Source organism: Saccopteryx bilineata, chromosome 6, assembly GCF_036850765.1.
Source record: "Saccopteryx bilineata isolate mSacBil1 chromosome 6, mSacBil1_pri_phased_curated, whole genome shotgun sequence".
Taxonomy (NCBI): domain Eukaryota; kingdom Metazoa; phylum Chordata; class Mammalia; order Chiroptera; family Emballonuridae; genus Saccopteryx; species Saccopteryx bilineata.
Window position 1 is genome coordinate 152485475 of NC_089495.1, and position 6625 is coordinate 152492099.

Genomic DNA, 6625 nt, shown 5'->3' on the forward strand with positions numbered 1-6625 from the left:
AGGGGAAACAGCTCTCTGTCTCTTCTTTTCTCTCTTCTATAAACTGTAAAGCAGATATAATGGCTGGACTGAAGCAGACATCTTAGACAATAAAGTAGAAAAGTCGCACGCGAGAGCCTAGGTCCCTGATTATTGTAGAGCCACCATAGCAGCCTACATTCATGTGAACTGAGAAATACTATAGATTTCTAACTTGATTAAACAGTTTTTAGATTCCTTAAATTAGTTTACATTTAAATAGACACATGTGACTAGCATCTGCCAGCATGGACAGTGTAGATTGTGACCATTCTGACCCCTGTGACATACGGCCAACTCCTTGAGGTGTTTCAGAACACAGTCACAAATTGCTTGGCACACCTGTAATGGAGAGACCAGGGCAGTACCCCTCTCTTTGAATCTGGATGGGCTTGTGACTGAGAGGGAAGTGACTTTAACGTGTCTTCTGAAACTTGGAAGAAGCCAGCAGCTTTGGCCCTGATCTCTTGACAGTCAGGCTCTTGGGACACTCGCATCCGGGAAGCTCCATCTCAGAACCTGGTCACCACAGTATGAGAAACTGAAACTACACAAAGAGACCGCATAGAGCCACTTCTCCTTTTGAGTTGTCTCAGCCTGAATACTTGTATTAGCTTCCTCTGGCTGCCATAATAATTTATCACAAACTCGGTGCCTTCAAACAATAAAAGTTCATTCTCTTACAGTCTGAAATCTGCTAGAAGTCTGAAATCAAGGTGTCAGCAAGTGTTGCCCAGGTCTCTGAGAGAGAATCTTTCCATTCTTCTCTCCCAGTTTCTGGTGAGGCCAGTAATCCTCGACATTGCTTACTTTGTAGACACTCAAATCTTTGTCTCCATCTTCATATCACTGCCCCTGTGATTCCTCTACTTCCCAACTTTCCTCACTCTGATAAGGACATTGGTTTGACCTTAGGACTCTCCCTAAATTCACGATGATCATACCTCAAGATCCCTAACTTGATCCCAACTACAAAGACCCTTTTTGCAAATAAGGTCATATTCAGAGGTGCTGGGGGTTAGCACTGGACATAGCTCCATGGAGCCACTATTCAGTCCAATACAGCACCAGCCATGTGTGTGAGGAAGGCTAGAGATGTTGCCAGCCCCCAGCTGTCTGAGTTACTCTGTTTTCCTGACTGAGGTCCTAAACATCATGGAGCAGAATTAGGCCATTACCACCATGCCCTGCTGGATTCCTGACCTATAGAATTTTTGAGCAGAATGAAATGGTGTTCTATGCCACTGACTTGGACATTCCTGTTCATCTCCCAAGTCCCTGCTCAAATACCCTGTGTTCAAGGAGGCCTCCTTTGATACCTCTTCACAGTTTAAATCATATTCCCCTCTCTTTGCTTTTCCTTTTGGGCATGTATCACAATTTATAATTATTTATGTAATTAGGTATGTTTCTATTTTAAATGTCTGTCTCTCCTAGAGAGACATTTAATTCCATGAGAGCAGGCACCAAACTTGTTTCTTCAATACTGTGTTCTCTGCCTGTGCCAGGCACACAGGAAACAGTAACTATTTGCTGAATGAATGAAATTCTGAGCTTTCAGTGACTGAATCTACAACCGATATATCTTTGCCATCTGAGTTGAGGCAGCTCTTGGAAAATATTTATTTTGCATTATTGATCTCAGCAGATTAAATAAACTGGAATTCAGCAAGTAGAAAGCAAAATGTTTATTTTCCAAGATGCAAATGTTGGTTCTTGCCATTTCTGTTTTTCTGCATTTTAAGAATTGCTGTGGTTTTCAATTGCAGTAAAGCAAATGAACACAAAAGACGGAGCCGCTCAGACAGCCAAAATTAAGTGAGATAACCTCCTTAATTTTAAAAAAAGCATCAGTAAATTCACAGAATAAATCTTGAATTGCCCTTGTGTGAGAGTAATAATCCCAGGAAACATTCTTCCATGAAATGAAAGTTTAACAACAGATCAAAATGAACAGGCTCTGCTTCCCACCGAAGCCACCATCCATCTTGTTCTAGAAAGTCCACTGGTACAAATTCTGCTGTTATTTTCTTGGGACAGAAACAAAAACAGGACCTAAATGAAAAATCAATACATACTAAATACTTGGAACCAGCTATATAAATTAGCATAGGGATAGAGCCTAGGAGAAATCAGGATGTAGTTAGGAATCTTAACTGAAAAGTGAGTACAAGCAGGTATGAGCACTTACCTTTGTGACTGTCACACTAGTCACTGTGGTTGGTGGGCCAGTCTATGGTAAGTAGAATGATTTCTGATGCTCCCAGGCACACCCAGCTTGCACACTGTAGGAATTTTACCTGATCTGTAAGACCCTACATGATTGTGTTGAGTGTTTTCTTAGAGTCCGTGTTTGCCTGTTTGGCATCCATTCATCATAGGGCTAAGCTAACACTCAAACTTTCTTACATCTCCCCTGAGAACTTCAGCCCATGCTCTGAACCTCCTCCTTCTCTACTCTCAGATACCCTGCCACTATTCCCCCTGCGACTCTGAGGGGAGAAGGAAACTAGTTCCATTTATCATAGAGGGATAACGCCATACCTTATCTGAGTCTGAGGCAGAGTCTAGGAAGCATTTTATTTTTTCTTTCTTTTAATTTTTTTCTTTTCTCCTATCTTTTTAATACTTCACAAATGTCCAGAAACTACAGGGTAAGTAAAAGCTGCAGGCAGGGAGGTCAGAGATTGGCTCCTCATGGTGATGGATGGCCCAGCGCAGTGCTATCCCAGAATGTTCTAGTCTGGTGAATTTAAGGTAAAAGAAAAAAAATTCTGACAGATGAGAAAGACTCAAGAAATCACTTATATGTCAGCTTTTATATTATGCATAGGTATTAAATCTGTGAATACTTTTTTTTTTGAAAACATTGAAATTTAAGTCTGAAGCCAAAAATGTTTTTTCCTTATTAAAATAAAATCACTTCTTCCCCTTCTTATAAACTCCTAGCAATTGGCCACTTACAGATAAATTTGTCTTTCCTTCAACTTCCAATCAATCCTTTTGCTTAACAACAACACAATCAAGTCTTCTCCATCAACTTGCCAAAGGAATTAAAGACGAAATTAAATTTTTTTTTTTTGAGGAAAAGATTTTATTTATTTATTTTTTCCTTTTTCTATTTTTTTATAATTTTATTTTTTTAATGGGGTGACATCAATAAATCAGGATACATATATTCAAAGATAACAAGTCCAGGTTATCTTGTCATTCAATTATGTTGCATACCCACCACCCAAAGTCAGATTGTCCTCTGTCACCTTCTATCTTGTTTTCTTTGTGCCCCTCCCCACCCCCTATCCCTCTCCCATTCCCCCCTCCCCCCCGCAACCACCACACTCTTATCAATGTCTCTTAGTTTCACTATTATGTCCCACCTACGTATGGAATAATACAGTTCCTCTTTTTTTCTGATTTACTTATTTCGCTTCGTATCATGTTATCAAGATCCCACCATTTTGCTGTAAATGTTCCGATGTCATCATTTCTTATGGCTGAGTAGTATTCCATAGTGTATATGTGCCACATCTTCTTTATCCAGTCATCTATTGATGGGCTTTTGGGTTGTTTCCATGTCCTGGCCACTGTGAACAATGCTGCAATAAACATGGGGCTGCATGTGTCTTTACGTATCAATGTTTCTGAGTTTTTGGGATATATACCCAGTAGAGGGATTGCTGGGTCATAAGGTAGTTCTATTTTCAGTTTTTTGAGGAACCACCATACTTTCTTCCATAATGGTTGTACTACTTTACATTCCCACCAACAGTGGATGAGGGTTCCTTTTTCTCCACAGCCTCTCCAACATTTGCTATTACCTGACTTGCTAATAACAGCTAATCGAACAGGTGTGAGGTGGTATCTCATTGCCGTTTTGATTTGCATTTCTCTAATAGCTAAAGAAGATGAGCATCTTTTCATATATCTGTTGGCCATTTGTATTTCTTCCTGGGAGAAGTGTCTATTCATATCCTCTTCCCATTTTTTTATTGGATTGTTTGTTTGTTTGTTGTTGAGTTTTATGAGTTCTTTGTATATTTTGGATATTAGGCCCTTATCTGAGCTGTTGTTTGAAAATATCATTTCCCATTTAGTTGGCTTTCTGTTTATTTTGTTATCAGTTTCTCTTGCTGAGCAAAAACTTCTTAGTCTGATGTAGTCCCATTCATTAATTTTTGCCTTCACTTCTCTTGCCTGTGGAGTCAAATTCATAAAATGCTCTTTAAAACCCAGGTCCATGAGTTGAGTACCTATGTCTTCTTCTATGTACTTAATTGTTTCAGGTCTTATGTTTAGATCTTTGATCCATTTTGAGTTAATTTTTGTACAGGGGGAGAGACTGTAGTCCAGTTTCATTCTTTTGCATGTGGCTTTCCAGTTTTCCCAGCACCATTTATTGAAGAGGCTTTCTTTTCTCCATTGTGTGTTGTTGGCCCCTTTATCAAAAATTATTTGACTATATATATGTGGTTTTATTTCTGGACTTTCTATTCTGTTCCATTGGTCTGAGTGTCTATTTTTCTGCCAATACCATGCTGTTTTGATTGTCGTGGCCCTATAATACAGTTTGAAGTCAGGTATTGTTATGCCCCCAGCTTCATTCTTTTTCTTTAGGATTGCTTTGGCTATTCAAGGTTTTTTATAGTTCCATATAAATCTGATGATTTTTTGCTCTATTTCTTTAAAAAATGTCATTGGAAGTTTGATGGGAATTGCATTAAATTTGTATATTGCTTTGGGTAATATAGACATCTTGATTATATTTATTCTTCCTTGCCAAGAACAAGGTATATTCTTCCATCTCATTATATCTTTTTCAATTTCCCTTAACAATGGTTTATAGTTTTCATTATATAAGTCCTTTACATTCTTTGTTATGTTTATTCCTAAGTATTTTATTTTTTTTGTTGCAATCGTGAAGGGGATTATTCTTTTGAGTTCCTTCTCAGTTATTTCATTGTTGGCATATAGAAAGGCTATTGACTTCTGTATGTTAATTTTGTATCCTGCGACCTTACTGTATTGGCTTATTGTTTCTAGTAGTCTTTTTGTGGATTCTTTGGGGTTTTTGATGTATAGGATCATATCATCTGCAAAAAGTGATACCTTTACTTCTTCTTTTCCGATATGGATGCCTTTTATTTCTTTGTCTTGTCTGATTGCTCTGGCTAGAACCTCTAGTACCACATTAAATAAGAGTGGAGAGAGTGGACAACCCTGTCTTGTTCCTGATTTAAGGGGGAAAGCCTTCAGTTTAGTGCCATTTAATATGATGTTAGCTGATGGTTTATCATATATGGCCTTTATCATGTTGAGATATTTTCCTTCTATACCCATTTTGTTGAGAGTCTTAAACATAAAATTGTGTTGTATTTTATCGAAAGCCTTTTCTGCGTCTATTGATAAGATCATGTGGTTTTTGTTCTTTGTTTTGTTGATATGGTGTATTACGTTAACCGTTTTACGTATGTTGAACCATCCTTGAGATTCTGGGATGAATCCCACTTGATCATGATGTATTATTTTTTTAATATGTTGTTGTATTCGATTTGCTAGTATTTTGTTTAGTATTTTAGCATCTGTATTCATTAGAGATATTGGTCTGTAGTTTTCTTTTTTTGTGCCATCCTTGCCTGGTTTTGGTATGAGGGTTATGTTGGCCTCATAAAATGTGTTTGGAAGTATTGCTTCTTCTTCAATTTTTTGGAAGACTTTGAGTAGAATAGGAACCAAGTCTTCTTTGAATGTTTGATAAAACTCGCTGGTATAGCCGTCAGGGCCTGGACTTTTATTTTTGGGGAGGTTTTTAATGGTTTTTTCTATTTCTTCTCTACTGATAGGTCTGTTTAGGCTTTCTGCTTCTTCTTGACTCAGTCTAGGAAGGTTGTATTGTTCTAGGAATTTATCCATTTCTTCTAGGTTGTTGAATTTAGTGGCATAAAGTTTTTCATAGTATTCTACAATAATTCTTTGTATATCTACGGTGTCTGTGGTGATTTCTCCTCTTTCATTTTGGATTTTGTTTATATGAGTTCTTTCTCTTTTTTCCTTGGTAAGTCTTGCCAAGGGTTTGTCAATTTTGTTGATCTTTTCAAAGAACCAGCTCCTTGTTCTATTAATTTTTTCTATAGTTTTTCTGTTCTCTAATTCATTTATTTCTGCTTTGATTTTTATTATCTCCTTTCTTCGGCTGGTTTTGGGTTGTCTTTGTTCTTCTTTTTCTAGTTCCTTAAGGTGGGAAGTTAAGTGGTTCACTTGGGCTCTCTCTTGTTTGTTCATGTATGCCTGAAGCGATATGAACTTCCCTCTTATCACTGCTTTTGCTGCATCCCATAGATTCTGATATGTCGTATTGTCATTTTCATTAGTCTGTATATATCTTTTGATCTCTGCACTTATTTCTTCTTTGACCCATTCATTTTTTAAAAGTATGTTGTTTAGTTTCCACATTTTTGTGGGATTTTTTTCCTCTTTTTTGCAGTTGAATTCTAGTTTCAAGGCTTTATGATCAGAAAATATGCTTGGTACAACTTCAATTTTTCTGAATTTGCTGATGTTGTTTTTGTGGCCCAACATATGGTCAATTCTTGAGAATGATCCATGTACA